General features: G+C 44.9%; 1 protein-coding gene across 3 annotated transcripts in view; it reads right to left on the bottom strand.

Moving 5' to 3' along the window:
* Positions 1-25,223, bottom strand: part of AFF3 (ALF transcription elongation factor 3) — a 508,712-nt gene that overhangs the window by 102,686 nt on the left and 380,803 nt on the right. The gene's annotated exons all lie outside the window — the stretch shown is intronic.

Here is a 25,223-nt window from a genome sequence, read left to right as displayed (position 1 = left end):
TTCTAGGCAGATGTCTCCTGTTAGTGCTCGACATTGCAATGCAATTTCCTTTTCAGCTCTTATTTATGCATTTATCCTGTCTTAGCAGAATTCAGCAGCATATACCAGTGTTCTGACTTTTATGAATCCCAGTGGACGTAGAACTTAGGCCATACAGATGAACATGGTCTCCACATAACAGACAAGCACAAAGGCCTATTTATTCAGACTTGGCAGCCTGAATACAGATCGACTGTCCTGACTATAAATTTTCAATAATTTCAAACAAGGAAACCTAAGCTAGGAGAAAAAAAAATATGCATGTCATAAAGCAGGGAAAACAGTATGTTAGATTAGTCTTCCATTTATTTGCACAGGCAGCCAACTGGATTTCTCTGCATGATACAGTTATTCCACAATAAAAGAAGGCTTCATAAGGTGACCCACTTTTAGACCAATGACGCATCGGAGGTGACTACCTTTTCTGAATGTGGAACAGGGGGACACCGTTCCTTTAGTATTTCCATTTACAGACTACAACTAGACTGTCTACTGCATGGGCAAAAATAAAGATTTTTGTATTTATGTATTCATCAGCAGCAGTAAACTGGGTGACTTGCACATATGGCCCAATCCTTTTCAGAAAAATCAACTAAATTACTGTTCATTTAATAAAAATTCCAAATAGAACAGTCTGTCATTGTTATTCCAGTGAGAAACAGATAGTATTTCTGACACTATTTCTGTTTTTTTGCGTTGGAGCTGGAAGTGTATTTTGATGCATTGCATGCTGCAAAGGTTTCATTTGAAATTTCAGTAAAGCACATACAGATGCAGTCTCTGGTTATGGCACATCCTCCGTGCGACTCCCGCGTGGGATCCCCCCATGCACGCATGCGATTCACCTGACTTTTCCAAGCCTCGTGGGTGAACGCGCCACGAAGGGCACAAAATCCCCCATATGTATGGGGGTTCAATATGAGCTTATAGGGGTCCTGTATGTTTTGCAATTCTTGTTCAGCTGGTCCTAGCTGATTTGGAGGGTGGCTCCTCCTTCCCTAGTTTGAAGCTCACCCCCTCCCACTTTTAAATGGTTAAAGCTTACTCCATTGCACCTTCCACACCCATGGGAACTTGCATCCAGCTTGATTGCAACAAATCTAATACAGAGTGCTTTTCCTGGTATTATAGAGGTTAATAAGAGCTTCAATCAGACTTAGAACTATGCAACTAATTTTGACAGCTTTATTATAAATCATTCTTCCTGGTAATGCACAGGTTATTAAGAATCTATTTTAGTGTTAGGACCCTTGAGACGTGGTCTGCCTTGGAGGGGCTCAAGGGCTTACAACACTTTGGCCAAAGAGTTAAACTAAAAGACCATTTTATTCAAAAGATATCTATCTATCATATATATATATATCACTATTAAGGTTATGGTGGGTAAAAAAAGTGACTAAAACCCTCCACAGTAAAGCATAAAGCAACTGTAAATATTCCTGTATATTCATTTGCATGTCTTAGACAGGTCTGCAACCCTGTCTTTCACCATTATCACCCAGCAAACAGCACTTCCACTGCAGCAAGGGATTCTGGGAAATGACATGCAAATGAGTAAGGGTGATTACCTACTCTTATCTCATTTGAGCAAATGTCAGCGAGCCAACCTCACACTGATGATACCCATCAAGGTTGAAACATGTCTGTGAGTGGGTTAACTGACTTTGCATCTCCCAAGTCCTTGCTTAAAAGCTGTGTTTAAAGCAGCATGCATTGACTAAGGGTTGCTCATGTAATGTGAGCATGAGATAAAAAGTGGCACTGTGTGCTCATTTGCATGTCATTTCCCAGAATCCCTTGCTGCAGTGGAAGTGCTGTTTGCTGGGTGATAATGGTGAAAGACAGGGTTGCAGACCTGTCTAAGACATGCAAATGAATATACAGGAATATTTACAGTATATATATATATATATATATATATATACACAGTGTTCAACAAACCTATACATTTGCTCGCCCCGGGCGAGTGGATTTAACCCCCGGGCGAGTAAATATTGGCCCAAGCAGCACACGTTTGGTACTAGGTGGCGAGTAGATTTTTTTGTGTGGCGAGTAGATTTTTTGGTGATTTGTCAACCACTGTATATATATATATATATATATATATATATATATTTAGGCACTGTACCGTGTATTAGTGTCTTTGGATGTAGCGCTGAGCTCTGTCTGTGTTTCATGTTCTGTCTCTGGTTTTAAATATATATTAGGGTTGCCAGGTGGCTTCTCCAAAAATACTGGACTCAATGGTCAAAGGTGCGTCAGGTCACTATGTCTAGGGAGGAAAATACTGGACAGATACATGTCCAGTATTACAGTAACTTTAATTTTTTACTGGACAGAGTATCCAAATACAGGACCGTCCGGTTCAATACCGGACACCTGGCAACCCTAGTATATATTACTGTACCCTTCTATTTTTAGACCGGCCGGTCTAGATCTCTGTGGAGGTAATTACTCCCTGTGACAGGGCCTTAACTCCTGCCTAAACAGGGCTCCAAATAGAAAGCCTGTATCTGGCTGATTAGTCTAGCAGACAGCTGGTTAATTGCAGCTACAGACAATGAGCCAGTCTCCACCTGGCTCATCAGTCAGGTAGAAAATCCTCCTGCTTAAACTGCAGGGGATCTCTCTAGCACATGGGAGGTATTTGCTGCCAGAGAGAGATCGCAAGGAACCAGACCCTCTATTCCAGGACACAGCGGCCCCTGGAGCCCGCCAGAGGGGCACCCCACGAACACCAATCCAGACCCAGACTGAAGAGCCCCTGAGAACAGGTACCTCTTTGGACTTTGGCTCAGAGGTTGGTAAAAGGCCTATCCTCCCAGTCCTGCAAATCAGGTCTGGGAAGTGTGAGTAAGCCCTTACAAAGGGATGGGCTGTTTTGTTTATTTGTATGCTGCCTTAAAGCTGTATTGTTTGAAAATAAGGATTAAAGAAAAGCCAATGTTTATTTACCCCAAATCTATGTCTCTGGTTATACCTCGGCACTCGTCTCTAACACTACCCACAGAGACCTTACTTGAATCAGGGATTTATAATTTCCGTGTTATACTGCATTTTTTCACGGATTATGATCTGTTGAGCTGAGTTTGTGGCTGGTGCAATTCCTATTATTGTATCATTGTGAGGATGATATTTCTAATGTGTTTTTTATTTATTTTTTATTTAGTCTGTCTAATAAACTTGTACTTTCTGGTATACCCGAGTGCTTATCTTTGGAGGAGATATATATATATATATATATATATATATATATATATATATATATATATATATATATATGTAGCCCTTTTTGTGAACGCCTGAACTAAGGGACTACGGTGCATAAACCTGTGGCTTCAGGAGCTCTGAGCCTCCGCATATTGGGAGCCTGGGGGTATACCTTTATCACTTGTGGTGCAGCGCCTCCACTTACCCAGGATCCCCATTATAGAGATTATACCCTGAGCAAGAACCTAACAACAGCAGTATGCAACAGCAACCTTTTTATATCACACATGAATAACAAATGATATGCAGACTTATCATATAATATTTACATACACACACACAACGTGGCTCGGCCACACCTTATTAGGGATAATGTCCTGTACATAGGTGGCTCTGCCACTCTCCTTAGGAGTATGTCTCATAACCAGTAAAGTATGGTACCATATGCATTCTCTCAGGAAACCCAATTAGTTAGTGGGAGGCGGGATCAGCGCCTGGTGACCGGTGTAGGTGCACTTGTAGATAAGGATACCTTCCGGTCACTACGATGACCTTGACACTCCACAGGGGGTCCTGGTGTTAATCCAGCCTTGCGCCGTCTCTCCCTTCTGCAGCACCGTCAGATGGGAAATCCAAGATGGTGGCCGCAGCTCCGCAGCTCCGCAGATAACCCTCACTAAAGGGAAACGTCCCTGACGACTATGGGCGTCCTTACAAATACAGCACCCTACGATGGCAGGGAAAAGACTCCTGGGGCTGTGGGCATACCCTACCTAAGCAGACGGGTCACTGACCCTCTGCTCTCGCACACGAGGTTCCGCCAACCTCCTCCTTCACCTCCCTCGCTGCTCTGACCCACCGCCCACACGCATCCGGTTCCTGCATACACAGTCTCGCATCCCATTGGTCCTCAGCCTCAGCTGACCTTCTCACAGTCAGAGTTCATAGTTCAAACCCCCTCCAAGTCTCTACTTATGATTACCCTTCGCGCGCTTCCCTCGCGCATGCGCAGCCCAACTGGTACGCAGTAACTTCGCTGGCAAACAGGGACAATATGGCGCTGCCTATGTAATTGACAGCGCGGAACCTTTAATATATATGCACATCCTTACATTCTCCCCCCTCCAGAATCCAGCGTCCCCGCTGGACTACCTAACCACATATATATTTAACTATGTACACAACCCTCTCTTCCTAGATTAGGTTACACATCTCATTAAACAGTACCATCATAGCTTGCATCCTATGCCGAGCCCACTGCTGAGCCTCATAATGGGGTGCCCCAAACTGATCATATGCCATTCGCATGGGAGGTTGACTGTTTCTTTGACTTCGGCGGGGTTGATCCTCCTCTGCTTCCTCTGCAGAGTGCTCAGTCTCAACTGGTATTTCCATCTCTACCCTTGAGGGGTGTTCAGCATTAGCACAGTCTCTTTGGGGTGTAAAACATGGACTTTGTGGGTCTAGAGGCTGACTCGCTGGAGTCAAATGATCAATGTTCGGGCCAAAAGGCTCTTTACCCGTGGCTCCTTCGGGAGATGCCTCCACGGCCGGAAGGCCCCTTTGAGAGGTTCCCTCCATTGTATCCTCATAGGTGGCAATTTTTACAGTCTCTGAGCCATCCTCTGTGTATTCAACTGCTCCATCTAGGGCAGTGGCTGGGGCTTCCAATTCATCCGTCCCTACTTGAGGTATGAGAAGCAGATGATTCCTATGCCACACTTTTACGCGGCCTTCAGAATCCTTGATCCGGTACACAGGAAGACCCGGCATCTGTGACTCCACCTCATACACACCCTCCCGCCACCGGTCTGCCAATTTATGCTTCCCAGGAACACCTAAGTTGCGTAAAAGGACCGCATCTCCGGGGTGAATTTCCTTGTAACGTACTTTGTGGTCATAACGCCTTTTATTCCCCGCATTCAATTGTGCGGTCGTCCGCTCAGCCAATTTGTAGGCCAACTGTAAACTGTCCTTTAGTCGCTGAACGTATCGGAAATGCGTCCTATTGGATACCCCATCGGTAGATATCCGTAGGCGCACATCCACCGGTAACCGGGCTTCTCTTCCGAACATCAAGAAATACGGGGTATACCCAGTGGACTCATGTCGGGTACAATTATACGCATGTACCAATGCTTCGACGTGTTTACTCCACTCCGTCTTTTGCGGGCTCGTCAATGTACCCAACATATCCAACAAGGTGCGATTGAACCGTTCGGGCAAGGCATCCCCTTCGGGGTGGTACGGGGTAGTACGTGACTTGGCAATGTTCAGTAGGGTGAGCAACTCCCGTATCAGTGTACTTTCAAAATCCCGGCCCTGATCGGAGTGAAGACGATTTGGTAACCCATAGTGAATGAAATATGTTTCCCATAGTACTCGGGCTACCGTTACGGCCTTCTGGTCTTTCGTAGGGAACGCTTGGGCGTACCTAGTGTAGTGGTCAGTGATCACCAGAACATTACTAACTCCCCGACTGTCGGGTTCGATACAGAGAAAATCCATACACACCAAATCCATGGGACCCGAACTTTTCAAGTGTGCCATAGGAGCCGCCCTGGTAGGCAGTGTCTTCCTTTGTAAACAACGATTACACTTCCTACAATGTTGCTCCACTGACTCCCTCATTCTCGGCCAATAGAACCTATCCTGCAGTAGTCCAAAGGTCTTGTCAATGCCCAGGTGACCATGGTCATCGTGAAGGGCCCGGAGGACTAGTGTTCTCAAACGTTCCGGTAAAAACAACTGACGCCGATTGGGATGGTTATGATAGGAGATCACCCGATATAACAAACAATTGTCCATTTCAAACTTCCCAAACTCATTTAACAGGAGCTTCACCAAGTCTTTGGGGGCCCGCTTCAGTATAGACGGATTATCTTGCTGTACAGCTTGACGGGCTAGCTCCACTATGGGGTCTTGTGTCTGATAATGCACTAGATCCTTCCACGCTATGATATTATCTTCATTGATATTCATCCCGTCTCGACCTTGATAGGCCCGAGGAACAGCCTGCGAATGACATCCCAACGAGTCAACCACCCGTAATTCCGAGAATGCTACGTTGTCATCGACTATCGCCGCTACTGAACAGAGAGCACGAATCCCGGGGCCCGGTATCTCCTCCCAGACTTCCTCATCAGGGGTGGATTGCAGGCCAGGTCGACGAGACAGAGCGTCGGCACCTATGTTGGTGGGTCCGGGTTTGTATTTAAGGTTGAACCGGTAATTGGCTAGAGCAGCTAACCAACGGTGTCCGGTGGCGTCCAATTTGGCAGACGTATTGATATAGGTCATGGGATTGTTGTCCGTGCGTACTTCGAATGGTACTCCATATAGATAATCGTGCAGCTTGTCCACCACCGCCCATTTTAGCGCCAAAAATTCCAACTTATGGACCGGGTAATTCTGCTCGCTAGGGGTTAAACTTCGGCTCGCGTAGGCCACTGGACGTAGCCCGGTCTCATACTTCTGATGCAAAACCGCTCCTAGCCCGCTGAGGCTAGCATCGACATGTAGGACATAGTCTCGCTCAGGATCCGCGTAGGCCAAGACGGGGGCCTGAGTGAGGCTGGTCTTTAAGTGTTTGAAGGCCTGTTCACATTCTGGAGTCCATGTCTTCCCAAAGGGTGTCTGCGCCGAGCTCCCCTTTCTCCCGGTTTCTCCCGGATACACCTTGAGAAGGTCATTCAGTCTCTTGGCCTTGCTGGAATACCCCTCCACGAACCGCCGATAATAGCCACAAAACCCCAAGAAAGACCGCAGCTCTTGAACATTTTGAGGTCTGGGCCAGTTCACCACCGCCTCGATCTTCCCTGGCTCGGTGGACACCCCATCAGCTGACACAATGTGGCCCACATACGTTACAGAGGCCCGACAGAATTTGCACTTGTCTAGCGACAGTTTTAGGCCCTCCCCCTCAAGCCTATCCAGCACCTTCATCAGTCTCTCGGAATGCTCCTCTAGAGTCCGCCCGAACACGATAATGTCGTCCAGGTACACTAAGCACTCTCGCGGGTTAAGGTCTCCGAGGGTTTTTTCCATTAGTCTCTGGAACGTGGCCGGGGCACCGCAGATCCCTTGAGGCATGCGGGTAAACTGGTAAAACCCTAATGGACAGATGAAGGCCGTTTTTTCTTGGTCTTCCTGGCCCATGGGCACTTGATAATACCCGGACCTGAGGTCGAGCACACTGAACCATTTACTCCCGGTCAACGCATTCAGGAGGTCCTCGATTCGGGGCAGTGTATACTGGTCGGGGATAGTACGGTTATTCAGCGTTCTGTAATCCACACATAGACGGACCGTCCCGTTCTTCTTGCGGACTACCACAATGGGTGAGGCGTAAGGGCTCCGAGATTCCTGCACGATGCCAGCCGTTTCCATCTCGTCGATTAATCCCCTCACTTCGTCAACATCCCTGGGGGCAAGCCGGCGGGAGCGCTCCCGGAAGGGGGTGGCGTCGCTCATTCGGATGGTATGGTGGGCACTGCGACTGCACCCCACATCCATATCACCAGTGGAGAACACACCCCTTCGGTCGTGTAGCTCATCCTGCAGCCTCTTCCTCCACTCATCCGGGAGGGGCGAGTCGCCAAAGTCAAATTCCAATGCCGGCGCTATGGTAGTAGGCGAGCTCCTAGCTAGTCCCGTCGAGTCCTTCTCCTCGGAAGTTACCGGGTATATCCTTCCTAGCGTCTGCCGCCGGTCAATAGTCATCGGGTACGGGGATATATTCTGCACATACACCCAGGTGCGCTTCGGGATCTTCCCGGGCCATTCCTTGACCGAGGTTAGTACTTTGTAGCCCAAACGTTGTTCGTCCTGGGCCACACTCTCCAAGGTGAAGAGCTGATCCTCCGACCGTCGACGGGGGTAATGGCAAGCGGCGACCATCATTCGTCCTTCCCCCGGGGGAATCTGGGTCAGTCCCCATTCTTGGCTGTAGAGGACGCCATGCTCTTCCTCAGTCGCAATTCTACCGCAGACCTCTTGGAGGGCGGGGCAGGCCGCTAAGGCCAGCAGTGGGGCTTCTCCCGCTTCTTGCAAGAACTGGCGAAACACCGTGCGTACTATGTCAGCGTTGGTCCCCAAGATGATTGGGGCGCTGGGGCGGTCCTGAGGTTCGGGGCACACTAAGGCCTCCACTTCCATGGGGTGATGTTTACCCGTATTCAGCTGGAGAATATCTAGCTGCACCTTTATTACTCCGTCTATGGGGTAATCTTCATGACTCAATCCCCGTAGCCGCAGGGCATCCGCCGATAGCAACGGTAGTTGATGTAGGTGTTGGTCGTAGAAGGGCCGGTATACGATCGTTACTTGGGATCCCGTGTCCAACAATGCGGCGGCGTAGATGCCTTCGATAACTACGCGAATAATGGAGGCGGGGCCGATTCGGGAGCCCTGAGGAGGCGGTAATGCCTGGTCATCCTTCAGGGGTTGGCACGGCATTGAATGCGCCGGTCGGGACGACGTTCTCCGTGAGGTGGGGCAGTGGGCCCGCAAGTGTCCCATCTTTCCACATGCATAACACTGTATTTGGCTGAGGTAAGCCTCGTCTCTCCTGGTGGGGGGGCTCCGCCCGGTCGGGGGACGAGGTCTGGGTGTCACGGGGGTGGGGGCATCCTCGGGGTCAGGGTCCCCAGATTCGGGCGCATCGGTTTTGGGTTCCACTTTCTTGGCCTCCTTACCTCCGAGCTGGGGCTTCTTCCCGGTGGCTAGGTCACGCCCCAGCAGCACCGTCTCATGCGCTTGAACCCGGTCCATTAAGTCGTGAAACGACAACGCTTGTCCGGGCGTTAGGCAGCTACTGACCCGCACCGACACGGGGTGTAGGGGTAAGAGGCCCCGCAACAGCTGAGTGGTGCGTAGTCCGTTAGCTTCTATCCTTGGTAATACGCCTTTCCTCACCAGATTCCAGAGGTCCAGGTGTAATCGTCTGAGAAAATCGGACACCATTTCTCCTTCTTTCTGGGTTAACGCATGAAATTTGGACATCAACGTGTACGTGTCCACCGGGGCTCCATAGGCCTTGGTCAGGCAGTAGATAAGATCGGCCGCGTCAGCTTCCGGATTGTCATCTCGGTAGTAGTGCACCATGTGGGACGCGGGGGGCCGTAAGCACTCAACTATGCGTTGTCTGCGGACCGCGTCCGTGCAGGTCCATTCAGGCAGTACCTGTTCGGTATGATCCAACCAGTCCTCTATCCCTACTTCCCCTTGAGGCGTGGGTTTCTCGCCGGAGAAGGCTTTTAACTTCCTGTACTGGAGCGACAGGGTGGTGTTGTGGATAGCGGCGGCTATGGCGGGAATAGAGGTGTCTCCTGGTAAGCTGTCCCCGACTGCAGGGTAAGCGTCCAATCTTGATACGCTAAGGCGGTTGAGGCCAGCCCGCAGGCCAGACGGGGTGGACGAGGAGCCTAGGCTCAGGGTGGCTGGCCAACGAGGGTGTAGGCCACGGTCAGGGGAGTGGTCGGGGCCTCCCGTCGCGGCACCTGCGGTGGGAGCATACTCTCTCCTAGGGGTAGAGGTGGCCAGGGGCGCAGGGGTGTCCGCCTGGACTAGGGGGCAGCGCACCCCCGGGGCCTCAGCCAGCAACAGTACACGGGGCAAGGCCTCGGGGCATATGTCCTGTTCAGTGGCGTACAAGACCCGGCGCCAGGTCTGGTCGCGGTCATAGAAGTGGTCTTGTACTTGGGCATTGTCCAGGAGTGGAAGCTTGCGGACCTGCTCGGTCACTGTGCCTAGCGAGATCGTGGCGGGGACATGGCCCAGCGCGAAGACACGGTTCAAGGGAATCCCGTGCCGTTGGGCCCACTTGCGCACCTCGAGCGCCGAGGGCACCGACATGATGTGGGTTGGTTGCACAATAGAGACAACAAAAAAAAATGTGGGGGCACCCCAGGTCTAAGCTCTCAGCAGCGCCTCCAAATGTAGCCCTTTTTGTGAACGCCTGAACTAAGGGACTACGGTGCATAAACCTGTGGCTTCAGGAGCTCTGAGCCTCCGCATATTGGGAGCCTGGGGGTATACCTTTATCACTTGTGGTGCAGCGCCTCCACTTACCCAGGATCCCCATTATAGAGATTATACCCTGAGCAAGAACCTAACAACAGCAGTATGCAACAGCAACCTTTTTATATCACACATGAATAACAAATGATATGCAGACTTATCATATAACATTTACATACACACACACAACGTGGCTCTGCCACACCTTATTAGGGATAATGTCCTGTACATAGGTGGCTCTGCCACTCTCCTTAGGAGTATGTCTCATAACCAGTAAAGTATGGTACCATATGCATTCTCTCAGGAAACCCAATTAGTTAGTGGGAGGCGGGATCAGCGCCTGGTGACCGGTGTAGGTGCACTTGTAGATAAGGATACCTTCCGGTCACTACGATGACCTTGACACTCCACAGGGGGTCCTGGTGTTAATCCAGCCTTGCGCCGTCTCTCCCTTCTGCAGCACCGTCAGATGGGAAATCCAATATGGCGGCCGCAGCTCCGCAGCTCCGCAGATAACCCTCACTAAAGGGAAACGTCCCTGACGACTATGGGCGTCCTTACAAATACAGCACCCCACGATGGCAGGGAAAAGACTCCTGGGGCTGTGGGCATACCCTACCTAAGCAGACGGGTCACTGACCCTCTGCTCTCGCACACGAGGTTCCGCCAACCTCCTCCTTCACCTCCCTCGCTGCTCTGACCCACCGCCCACACGCATCCGGTTCCTGCATACACAGTCTCGCATCCCATTGGTCCTCAGCCTCAGCTGACCTTCTCACAGTCAGAGTTCATAGTTCAAACCCCCTCCAAGTCTCTACTTATGATTACCCTTCGCGCGCTTCCCTCGCGCATGCGCAGCCCAACTGGTACGCAGTAACTTCGCTGGCAAACAGGGACAATATGGCGCTGCCTATGTAATTGACAGCGCGGAACCTTTAATATATATGCACATCCTTACATATATATATATATATATATATATATATATATATATATATATATACAGTGTTCGACAAATCTATACATTTGCTCGCCCCGGGCGAGTGGATTTAACCCCCGGGCGAGTAAATATTGGCCCAAGCAGCACACGTTTGGTACTAGGGGGCGAGTAGATTTTTTGGTGATTTGTCAACCACTGTAATATATATATATATATATATATATATATATATATATATATATATATATATATATATATATATATATATATATATATATATACACACACACAGTCATGTGAAAAAGAAAGTACACTCTCTTTGAATTCTATGGTTTTACATATCAGGACATAATAACAATCATCTGTTCCTTAGCAGGTCTTAAAATTAGGTAAATACAACCTCAGATGAACAACAACACATGACATATTACACCGTGTCATGATTTATTTAACAAAAATAAAGCCAAAATGGAGAAGTCTTGTGTGAAAAACTAAGTACACCTTATGATTTAATAGCTTGTAGAACCACCTTTAGCAGCAATAACTTGAAGTAATTGTTTTCTGTATGACTTGATCATTCTCTCACATCGTTGTGGATGAATTTTGGCCCACTCTTCTTTACAACGTTGCTTCAGTTCATTGAGGTTTGTGGGCATTTGTTTATGCACAGCTCTCTTAAGGTCCAGCCACAGCATTTCAATCGGGTTGAGGTCTGGACTTTGACTGGGCCATTACAACACGTTGATTCTTTTCTTTTTCAGCCATTCTGTTGTAGATTTGCTGGTGTGCTTGGAATCATTGTCCTGTTGCATGTCCTAATTTCGGCCAAGCTTTAGCTGTCGGACAGATGGCCTCACATTTGACTCTAGAATACTTTGGTATACAGAGAAGTTCATGGTCGACTCAATGACTGCAAGGTTCCCAGGTCCTGTGGCTGCAAAAACAAGCCCAAATCGTCACCCCTCCACCACCGTGCTTGACAGTTGGTCTGAGGTGTTTGTGCTGATAAGCTGTGTTTGGTTTTCCCCAAACGTGGCGCTGTGCATTATGGCCAAACATCTCCACTTTGGTCTCGTCTGTCCAAAGGACATTGTTCCAGAAGTCTTGTGGTTTGTTCAGATGCAACTTTGCAAACCTAAGCCATGCTGCCATGTTCTTTTTAGAGAGAAGAGGCTTTCTCCTGGCAACCCTTCCAAACAGACCATACTTGTTCAGTATTTTTCTAATTGTACTGTCATGAACTTTAACATTTAACATGCTAACTGAGGCCTGTAGAGTCTGAGATGTAACTTGTTTTTTTTGCAATTTCTCTGAGCATTGCACGGTCTGATCTTGGGGTGAATTTGCTGGGATGTCCACACCTGGGAAGATTGGCAACTGGCTTGAATGTTTTCCACTTTTGAGTAATCTTTCTCACTGTAGAACGATGGACGTTTAATTGTTTGAAAATGGCCTTATAACCCTTCCCAGATTGATGGGCAGCAACAATTACTTCTCTCAGATCATTGCTGATGTTTTTCCTCCTTGGCATTGTGTTAACACACACCTGAGTGCTCCAGACCAGCAAACTGATAAAACTTTGGCTTTTATAGAGGTGGTCACACTTGCTGATCAATTAATCAAGGGAATTTGATTAGCAACACCTGTCTGCTGCTTAGCATCTTAATTCCTATGGAAGCAGTAAGGGAAGGGTGTATTTAGTTTTTCACACATAGCTTCTCCACTTTGGCTTTATTTTTGTTAAATAAATCATGACACGGTGTAATATGTCATGTGTTGTTGTTCATCTGAGGTTGTAGACCTCAAAGGAACAGATGATTGTTATTATGTCCTGATATGTAAAACCATGGAATTCAAAGAGGGTGTACTTTCTTTTTCACATGAATGTATATGGCATACCCCACATTAACGTACACAATGGGTCCAGAGCAAGTATGTCAAGCGAAAATGTACGTAAAGTGAAGCACTACCTTTTTTTTCACTTATCGGTACAGGTAGGGTGCAGGTATTGCTGTTCAGGACGTGCTGACAGGTGCATGCGCGAGCTGCCCCTATTGGGCGAAGGGAATCAGCGCGTCACTACTACAATGGTCTGTAGGACAGAATTAATGTCCGTATTCGCGAGCGAGCGTAGGGGCACAGGGATATGGCCTTACACGCGAGTATACTTAAAGTGAGTGTCCTTAAACCGGGGTATGCCAGTATATATATATATATATATATATATATATATTTTTATATATATATATATATATATATATATATATATATATATATATTTATACACATGTAGAGATATCAGTACCGTGTTAGCCGAGCTTCAATAATCAAAAAATAAATAGATGATACCGTTCTGTGGCTAACGAAATGCTTTTATATGTGCGAGCTTTCGAGATACACTGATCTCTTCTTACGGCGATGTTACAATGAATGAAGCAAGCAAAAGGTATACTATAAACAGTGTCTCTTGGAATGTTATCTGTGCTGATCCTTCCCCCGGTGTGGATGTGTTTTATGGCTGGAGGTGTCAAAAGGTTCCTGAAAGCCAGTGATGAAAGAGTGTGTATGTGTGTCAGTGTGAATAAAAATGAATAGAGAGCCCACAGTATATACAACGCTTTACAAAAGGTATGTGTGGAGTGGGAGTGGATATAAATGGTGTGGGTGGGTGTGGAAATGTGAGCACTGACACACATACACACTCTTTCATCACTGGCTTTCAGGAACCTTTTGACACCTCCAGCCATAAAACACACACACATCGCCGGAAGAAGAGATCAGTGTATCTCGAAAGCTCGCACAAATAAAAGCATTTCGTTAGCCACAGAACGGTATCATCTATTTATTTTTTGATTATATATATATATATATATATATATATATATATATATACTGCACTGCAATGTATGTAAGAGCAATGAGGTACAAACAACTATCCTAAAAAACTAACATAAAAATTGCATAGGTTGTAATTAGAAACTCCAATAGTGAAGAAAAATAGGGAGGTTAATAACGCAAAACATTCCTCTTCTTTTATAAATCCAATCGTCCAAATGAACCGTAGACTGAGGCAGCTTTCTTTGGGACGAATCACATCCAATTAGCTTCAGAAAACCAAAAGGAGGAAGTGCACATTCCATAGCGTGTATATATATATATATATATATATATATATATATAAAGCAGGCTACAAAAGGCGCAAATCAGGTGAATGGAAAGAAAACACCTGTGGGATAAAGAGACGTTGAATGTCCTTTAAAGGATCCATGGACGAGGTAAGAACTATGAATGAGAAAGATGCCAATATAGTTAAGTACGTTTTTATGTATCAATAAAAGCGCAAGAAAAATGGCTACTTACAGTGTAGCAGAAATAATCGGCATGTCAGGATAAAATCCTATCTTTTAGCTGCATCAAAGGGGCTGGTGGTCCTTGGAGCTTCTCTCACGATGCACGCTGTATACACCATGGTTGGAACTCCGTCGATGACCCATTTTCCCTCACCATTCAGATCTCGCGATCGTTGGTCCGTGATGTCACAACCCAGAAATAGCACTATTGGCTCCATCGGATCCGTCAGCTTGTATGGATGTGGGGTGTACTGTAGCACACAGTCCCAATAGACTTGAATAAGGCTTTGCAGCAAACTGATAGGTAGTAAAGAAATCTGTGTAGCAGACAAAGTTAGGGTCTCTGAAAAGATCTCTCCAAATGTGTCTGCTACATGGACTATACCTTGTGTATGTATGTGTGTGTATATATGTATACACACCATATGCACCACCTTGACAAAGGTCCCATTCGTGGACCGAAACGTTGGTTTTGTGTTTATTTTTTCAATACATTTGTTTGTTCAATTCTGGAGTGCTGCCTGCTGATTTCGTTTCCAAACGGTATCGTATTGCTTATTCTTCATTATAGGATCCGCACTCACACCAGTGACTATTATTACGGAGTGCTTTTTGTTCTTTTTCTATGTTATATATGTGTGTATATATATACAGTAGAGGCAGCGATTATTCTAACAAAAACCAGTGACAATTCCCCAAAAGACCCAGGTACACCCAGGTACATTCTGAATTCATGCCTTAAACTTTCCTTAAACTAGCCCCAGCATTTCTGCATTGATTAATGGCCTATCAGATTAACAGCGGGGGTCCCTGGCAGTCCCATTCAAACTGAATTGGACTGCCAGGAATCCCTGCTGTGTTAATCCTATGGGTCGTTAGTCAATGCAGAAATGCCTTAAACCTGCCTCAAACTAGCCCAGAACATACCCAGCACATACCCTGAATGTAACCCGGCTAGTTTAAAGCAAATGTTAGAATAAGCGTTGCCTCTACTGTATATATATATATATATATATATATATATATATATATATATATATATATATATATATATATATAGATATAGATATATAGATAGATAGATTGATGTGGCCCGACATATGCAAATATCTTTATGACTTTCTTTGAGGAACATTTTGTGTATAATCATCCTCTCTATAGATTGCTTGCGTCGACGTGGCTAAGATATATAGATGACGTGTTCCTGGTCTGGAAAGGTTCCTCCCAGGACCTCTCTATGTTCTTGGGGGACCTTAACAGTTCCCTACTAACCATTACTTCACTCTGTACCAGGATGTACATGAAGTCTGTGCAAATCGGAAGGCCATTTACAGACCTTACCAAGAGTACAGACCGCAACACACTTCTGCACCATAGCAGCTTCCATCCGCCTAGCACTATTCGTTCACTCCCAAGAAGCCATTTCTATAGGGTGAAAAGAATAGTCAGTGAACCGGACAGGCTTAGGACAAGGTTGGCATCTACGACCGATAAGTTTAAAGCTCGTGGATATCTAGAAGGTGAACTTAATGGTGAGCTAGAGAGGGTTGAGAACCTTGACAGGGAGATTTTATTGCAACCCACAAAGGCTAAGACTACAACCAAGAGAATTCCGTTTGTGAGTACCTTTAATACAGCGAGTACAGGATCAACAGCATCTTCAGGAAATATAGGCACCTGATCAACTCAGATCCACTGTTGGGTCAAGCATTTATAGCTCCACCTCTCATGGCTTATAGGAAGGCCCCTACTTTAAGGGACGCACTGGTAAGGGCGGATTTCGGTTCTGCAAAAAACTTGGTCACATTTTAAAGGGGTGCCCATTAAAGGCACTTTCCCTTGTCTCTCATGTGCACAGTGTGGGAATGTACAAAACGGTCCGTCATTCACTCACCCACGAACGGGCAAAAAATATGAGATTAAAAATTATGCCACGTGGAATTCGGACCCTACGTAGGGGAAACTATATGTAAGGCCAAGGAACGGATCATTCAGCACAAATCTACAATACGCTATAAGGTTCTGGACCAGCCCACGTCTGCACATTTCTTACAGACTGGGCACAGCATAAATCAGCTGCGGTTTCAGATAATAGAGGTGGTTCCTAAACCTCGGCGAGGTGGCAACATGTCACGTCTACTCAGGAAAAGGGAGGCCTTCTGGATTCGGGAGCTGGGCACATTACATCCAGGCGGCCTTAATAGGGAATATGACCTCACTAATCTAGTGTGATCTGTTCCTTGTAGGTTACGGCTTGGCCCAGGACTAATCCTCACAGTGGAATGAAGAACGACATCCAGGGTGAGTGACAAGTGCCGCAGGATGCTTTTTGACTCAGTCATGGCACTGTTGGTATCTGAGGTTTTTAAGATTAGATCTGATAGCTTCTCTTTTCTAGAGGCCTCCCTATCTGATTCCTCTGGTTTCTACGTTGTATTACCACTCGCCTGTTGCCATGGTCTGCTGCAGCGGGTTTCCCATGTAATTCTAGAATGTGCAGACGGAGGGAGTTGGACTATCTTGGATCCCTCTATTGCCAGTCGAAGACAGGGGTGAGTGAATGTGACGGTGTATTTTCACTTTAGCATTAAGTTGGCAGGTGTACGGTTATGTGACATACTGACTTTGACTTAATTGTGCTGCACTGGGTACCTATTGCTACTTTCTTCCCATTACTACTATTCCGAATATATATCCATTTTTTTCTGACATTATGACATTGATGGACGGTTTGGGGGCTCACATGATTTACGGACTCTAGCATCTAGATTTAATTCTGTTTTTGAGTAGATTGTCATTGAATGCTGCTGGGATTTTTTATCATTTTTGGTTTTAGGTTCTAGCGGGGTACGGATACAGGATGTTGTTTGTATATTTTCTGTACCGATTTAGTTAGCCCAGTCCCTATGGGTATGATATACATGCCAAGGGCTAATGTGTATATATATGCAGTTGTGTCTGTTAGGGTACAATTTGAGATGTATTCTCTCCTTTCTGTTTTTATGATTGTGCCCATGTTATTGGTGGTCATTTGTGCTTTTTGTACAGCACAGCGTTTTCTATTAGTGTTATCCCTCTATTCCACTCTCCTAAGTTCCTTAGCTCCACTCTCCAATTCTGCTTTCCCTTTCCACTCCATCTACAACCAACCCCTTCCCCTTCCCCATTCTCTTCCCCGTGGTTAATAGTTCCGTCACAGGAGGGGAGCTGAGGACGCTCTATGGGTTAACAATACACGGACATGCAGTCTGGGAATGGTGTAGGTTACCTAGGGGATTGGAGAATGCTAGCCCGTTCACACAGTGCACGAACGCGCGCGCATGCGCATTAAACATAAACAAAGCAACTCAAATACGATTGAGGGAATAAGGAAGCAGGGAACCAGGTATCAAGGGGGAATGAAGGTATGAGCTTACATTAATTATGGAATTGGCTATAAGCACATTGAGAGTGGGGCACCTTGAGCTGGGAGTCTGATCTCTACCTGACCTAATTACAGATCTGCAGGATGGAGAGTTCCGTTTTTTTACACATAGTGGATATATACAGTGTCCTAGTTGGGCCACCATAGGAGGGCTAGCAGCGTTTTGGCGCCAAATTATATTGTTTCAGGCACTATATTTAGACCCAGTGTGATGCACACTGATGTAGGGGCTTGAGAAAAGACCGGGAGTTCCGAAACGTCGCAACATTTTTCTTGTATTTTCCCCTGATATTTGTTTTTTATGCATTAAACCTTTTTTATTTTGGAAATTCAAGAGTGAGTGCTGCGGATTTCTTTGATTCCCGTCATATCTATTTTTGTTGCCAGATGGTGATCCTGGCTACACTGCTAGTACCCGGACTAACAAGATAAGTTATTTGTCCTGCCTATACCCATTTAGAGTGCCCTGAACATTTTTGTGTTTTATATAGATATAGATAAATATAGATATATAGAAAAAAGCAGTAAGGTGCGCAAAACTGAATATTAAACAATGTTACAATGGTGTCAATGAGTGCTGCCACAATGTAATGGATGTACACAACACCAGAAAATATACAAAGTAAGCAGGCCACAAAAGGCGAAAATCAGTGACAACAGGTGAATGGACAGAAAACACCTGTGGGATAAAGAGACGCTGAATGTCCTTTGAAGGATCCCTGGATCAGGTAAGAACTATAAATGAGAAAGATGCCAATATACTGTAGTGAAGTACGTTTTTATGTATCAATAAAAGCGCAAGAAAAATGGCTACTTACAGTGTAACAGAAATAATCGGGCATGTCAGGATAAAATCCTATCTTTTAGTTGCAACAAAGGGGCTGGTGGTCTGTGGAGCTTCTCGCTGTCGGCGAACATTTCTCTGACTCTGGCCATTAGATGAATGATCTGAAGGTGTCCATACTCAAAGGTAATCTTAGAACACTGAAAGTGAGACGGTTGCATGAATACAAATTTATGCAACTGTTCGGGACACTTAGCGGTGGCCTAAACCGAGACCGCAGCGGCAGGATTCACTACTCTGAAACAAGAGAACTCTCTACCCATGAGTGCTAAAGGCCATGTCTATACATACTGTGCTATATGAATGCACACACAGCTGTCTCTTACACATACATATGTACAATGTAATTATATCCCTATATACTAATAGGGGCCACATAGTATCTACACACATTAATAGTAATGCAACACCCTCTTACATTTCTACACCTACCCACACCATTGGTATACACTCCCACACACACCATTTATAAAGCGCTGAATACACTGTGGGCGCTTCATAAATTTATATTTACACACATACACACACACACATACACACACACACATACACATCACTAACATTCAGGAACCATTTAACACCTTAAGTCATAAATCGCATACTGCACAGGGGGGCGGGATAGGCTTCAGTCAGATACATTCCAGGATGCACTGTTTTTAAGTAAAAACCTCTCTTGCTTTATCCATTTTAACACCGCCGGAAGAAGAGATCAGTGTGTCTCGAAAACTCGCACAAATAAAAGCATTTTATTAGCCACAGAACGGTATCGTCTTCGTTTTTGATTTTATATATGTGTGTGTGTGTATATATATATATATATATATATATATATATATATATATATATATATAAAGAGTCGCACCCCACAATACATTGAGTAGAGCTACACAAGCCATGGTCGGGGAGATCTTGCAGAGCAGTTACTGACCGCTCTGCATCCAAGGGTGGTGCAAGGGCACAGACTGTCTGTCTGCACATGGAAGCCTCGTGTACAATTATGGATATGGGGCTAATTTGCAGCAGTTCTAGGCATTTTAATATTAGATGCTGTGACGGAGCGGTCTGTAGGCGAGGTCAGACAAGATTCCACACGTACAATTTTTAAGATAAACCAAATGTTTAAGCGTTTTTATTCTCCACAAACAACTGAAAATTAGGTGCACTGTCCCTTTAAGCAAAACACAAAATCATAAAATAAACACCTACTCCATGTTAGGAAACTAAATAAACATTACTCCGGACATTTCTATCTGACTGGCTGGGTTGGCCAGTTCCCAGTCCAAAAACACATGAAACAATATTTAGGTAACAATATAGAAAGTCTTAACTGTGCTTTCTGGTCCGGCGTCTACGATTTCTCCAGGCACTTAAGATGCAGGCGGTGAAGTCCTGCTTCTCCCAGTAAGTCTTTTGCCCTTCTTTGTGCAGGTTTCTCTGCTGTGTGGGGCTTTTGGTTCCCCACTGTTGCCAAGCAAAACCCTCTGGTCAACAAGCCTGGATCCCTGCGGGCAGGAGCTCTGTTGTCTGTGATCCTCTCACAGAGCCTCCAACAGGGACACTGAAACGCAGCTATTTCCTTCCTTTTACACCCTGCTCAATCAGAGTTTCACACATCACATGCACGAAGCCCAACACCAGTACAGTTTCCTGCCCTGTAAAGGGAGTTTAACTCATTGACTCCCTTACAGATGCCAATACATGCGTTAACGCAACCACTATACTGACCTACTTTAATAATAAAATTCCCTAGTTCAGCATTTGAACCAGTCATATAAATATCAATGTGGTCTTGTTTAAAGGTCGCAAAAATATGTTTTTGTGCTGGAAGTGGGCTGCAGCAATCCCACAATCATTTTTTTTGACGACACGTAAGAAACACGCAAGAAGACAGACTGAAAGTAGAACATCTGTAGGATGTTGTTCCCAAGATAGACATTTTCAGGCAATTTATGCACCCTACCAGTTACGGTGCTCTGGCTTAGAATACCACAGTTTAGATACCAATAATAACTTGACTATTTTCTAAGGGCATTGTTATATTTATACCAGTTTCTGACATAAAGGGCCATATTTACTAAGTGGGGCTACTCCGTAAGACCCCTTCCAGGACATCTTAATAAATGGTCCGTTCAATAGAATAGGGCTGATTGGTGTCTTTTTGCATGGATGATGTCTTATAGACAGGACAGGCCTTAGGACAATGCGGTTGCCTTGGGGGCCCCTGTGTCATCTGGGTCCCCGCACTCCCTCCTCCGGTCAGTGCGCAGATCGAACTTCCCCTGACCAGAGGAGGAGCTGAAGGTGGGACTTTAGGACTACACTGACTGGCAAGACTACTTCTCACCCCAAGGTTTGTGTTGACAGGGGGGTGTCTTACCTTCCCAGGAGTGGACCTCTTCCGGCAGTGTCATGTTATGATGGCGACCCAATGACAAATAGCACTGTGCAGTCACACAGCAACACATTGACATGATGACGTGATGTCACATGATGACACATTGCCATGACTGTGGTACATCACATGACGCCACGACGCTGTTTACAATGACATCATTTTTCCTCCCTATCTTTTTTACATTTGGATGTTTATGACTTTCTATCTAAGATGTCACACTGACACATTTCAGCAAGCACGGGAATTAAGAGATGCATAGCATTTTAGATAAACGAGCATTATTATTATTATTATTATACAGTAGCGCTCTCATAAATATATGTATGCACATAAAGTGTGTAAATTATATATACAAATTCATTGTATACACAATGCCAAAGAGAAAACGATGCAAAATGAGCTGTACTCAATCGACAATCTGTTTTTCATATTGCACCCGAGGCTGAGTTCAGTCATCCACTGACCTTTCTAAATAGATTAGGCTATTGCACACTCCACAGCCCCAAAAGGCAATAATCTCCTAGCAATACATAGCACTGAACTATCAAAAGGACAAATCTTGCTTTATGTTGCACAGCTCAAGGGACTTTTTTTGAGAGAGGTGATGACAAAGTTATTGCCAAGGGTATAAGAATCCTCTGGGAGCTGCCTCTTTCACTGGCTATATTTCTGGTACCTTTCGAGCTGTCAAATTAGCGGCGGTGTCTACAGTTCTGGATTGGCAATTAGCCCCTCTGTTCTTTTTCAATGTGTGTGAAATATTTGCCAGTAAGAAAAATTTCCAGAACAGAGCTTTCCATCTGATTGATTACTGGACAGATAATTGAAATCGGCTGCTTGGAGGAAAAAACCCAGCTCAACCAAAACTATATAGTGAGGCTATTAAAGTGACAGATTGCTTCTGATAGTGTGCTGTGAGTGTATTGGGCTAAAATGATCTTCTTAAAGGTGCACTATACGTTTATAAGTGATTCCCACCAAATAATTACTCAATATGCTTCTTTCTTACCTTAATGTGTATATTAAAAAAAATTAAAACATAGGGGTTCTAACCAAGATAATTAAATTGATCCCAATGTGCCTTATGGCTTATCACTACTTAGTAAACATGTCCTTAACTCTCCTGCTTCTCTCCCTTCCTCCCATATGCTGTTAGCACCAATTTTCAGAAACACAGGGAGAGTCAGAATATTAAGGAAGAGAAAAAAACCCATGATAAATAGGACCTAGAGTGCAGAAAATGTGCGTTTTACTTGCAGCACATATACCTAATCATACAGAGTTATAAGGACTAGAGAAAAAATACTTTTAATATTTTCAGACTCATCTTTTTAAGGAAGCCTAACATCCACCCACCCACCAACCCTCTTAGTACCAGCTGTGAAGCTGGACCAAACTATGTGTTATCTAACACCCCACCCCCTAACATCCACCCCCCCCAAACCTAATAGATAATAATAACTTCATTTCATATTGTGCTTTTCTCCCAATGGGACTCAAAGCGCTTCACAATTACAGTATATAGTGCATGGGATGCAGCGCATGGGATGCAGCGCATAGGATTTTGTACAGACACAGTTCCTGCCCAGATGATCTTACAATCTATGGTTTGGGTGTCTGAGGCACAGGGAGATGAAGTGACTTGCCCAAGATCACAAGGAGTTGAACACTAGGAATTGAACCAGGTTCCCCTGATTCAAACTCATTGTGTACAGTCAGTGTCTTTATTCACTGAGCCACTCCTTCAGCAGTGCGGCTATACCATACTCTTCCTGAGACATACTCCACGTTACCTTTTGTATCAACATTGCCCCTTATCCCCTGTAGACTGTTAGCTCTCAGGAGCAGGGCTCTCATTACCTTCTGCATCTGTTTGCATTTGTCTGTCCTTACTGGTATGTCATCCTGTTTATGTAATTGTTGTCCCTCTCTACCCCCATTGTACCGCGCTGTGGAATATGTTGGCGCTTTACAAATAAAAGGATAATAACAATAAGTCTCAATAACATGTTCTTGTAGTTTTTACCCTCATACTCCAGTGGTGGAAATGAAAGGATAGCTCAGTTATTCTTTTAAAGATTTTTATGACAGGGGGTTATTGTACGCAATTTGCAGAGGCTTTTATCATTAATTATACGCTTTTGAAATATGCAAAATAGTTAATTTACAGCAAGGCCGCAGTTAAAGTATCAGGCTACAAATGTAGATGGCATGTTTATAGCTGGTTCCCCAATTCCTACAATGTAATATTAATAGTAAAGGAGTAAATAAATAATACAACTCATGAATTATATAACAACCTTTGTGTTTCAATTTATTAAATTCATAGGAAGAAGTATCCACCCCAAAATATAAATCACACATGCTCTGGGACCACATTAAATGTAACAGTGACGATGCTGGATGGCACAAGTGTTTTCACGGGTGGTGGAGGTAAGGTACAGATTGTTACAATATTAATGAAATCCGCTTGGCAATCAATGATTTTTGGGTTTTGTTTTGGCAGCTTAAACTGTTCGGTTCAAAATGAGAATGAGAAGTTAAATACATACAGTCCAAGATCTCTCTAATTAGTACGTTTGGGCCAAAACAAATGTTATACATCAATTAAGGGCCTTGATTTTTACAGTAAGAAACTGAACTACAGGTCTTTATAGGTGTTATATAGCTTTAGGAAATGCATGCAAGCAGTGACTGTTCTGGTGTAACAAAGACAGTGTCTTTCCTTATTATGCTAATAATCTCGACTGCTGTATGGTCTTAACCTTTAATGACATTTAGCTGTGTACTGGGAAGAAGTGAGATACTGTATTCAACCAAACTAATCTGAAGCTGGAAAAGTAGACCTAGTGGAAGAACAATGTTTAAAACCAAGCAAACTTTTTAAAGTGAGGAATATGATTATGAATATAATGTTCCACCAGTATAATGGACATGTATAACAGGGGGAGTGAGAGGAGAAAGAGAGAGAAAGGGAGAGGGAGAGAGTTGTAGAGAAGAAGGGGACGTGGGGAGAAGAGAGACTGGGAAGGGAGAGGAAAGAGGAGAGAGGGGAGGGGGGAAAGAGAAGGAGGGGAGAGATAGAGAGAGGTAGTGCAAACACCACTCAAGTGAAAAGGAACTGCATGTGCAAAAGTGCGTGCACTTCTTAGTAAATCTAGCTGTAATTGTTCTTAAGTAATCCTACTTCATTTTAATCAATATTAACAGAAAATCAACGAGTGAAATGAACTTGTAAATTTGTTATCTTTCTAGCATTCTCTGCTTCTGAGTTACCATACATTATAGAGGCATAGAGAGAGGGAGGAGAGGGCAATAGTGTGAATATGAATGAGCACTTCAATAGTAGTAAATATATACCCTTTAGTCATCATACCACAAAATTCTTCAGATTTAACTGCTACCCCCTTCTGGCCTCTTATCTCACCCTTACGTCCCGTGGTAAACCACCGTAGAAAAAGCATTATTCTGGGAAGGTTTTTCCTACTGATCCCTATTCTACTTGAGAGACGTTTGAGGGCAAGTACAAAACAAATTCAATATTTCATGGATAGTGATGCTCTGCAGATTCCTGACACAGACAGAGTTGTCAATAACTATACAATGATACAGGCCCGCATTAACGTACGCAATGGGACCGGAGCATGTATGTAAAGCGAAAATGTACTAAAAGTGAAGCACTACCTTTTCCCACTTATTGATGCATGTACTGTACTGCAATCGTCATATACGTGCATAACTGATGTAAATAACGCATTTGTAACAGGCTCTATAGTCTCCCCGCTTGCGCACAGCTTCGGTACAGGTAGGGAGCCGGTATTGCTGTTCAGGACGTGATGACAGGCGCATGCGCGAGCTGCCGTTTGCCTATTGGGCGATATGTACTTACTCGCGAGTGTACTTAAAGTGAGTGTACTTAAAGCGGGGTGTGCCTGTATTTACTAATCGTGCAGTACAGTACCTGATGTTCAATTTCGGATAGGAAGGGAAAAAATGTTCCC

Source organism: Ascaphus truei, chromosome 3 (genome assembly GCF_040206685.1).
Source record: "Ascaphus truei isolate aAscTru1 chromosome 3, aAscTru1.hap1, whole genome shotgun sequence".
Lineage (NCBI taxonomy): Eukaryota > Metazoa > Chordata > Amphibia > Anura > Ascaphidae > Ascaphus > Ascaphus truei.
The sequence above is the reverse complement of the archived record's forward strand: the minus strand, read 5'-3'. Positions and strand labels throughout refer to the sequence as shown.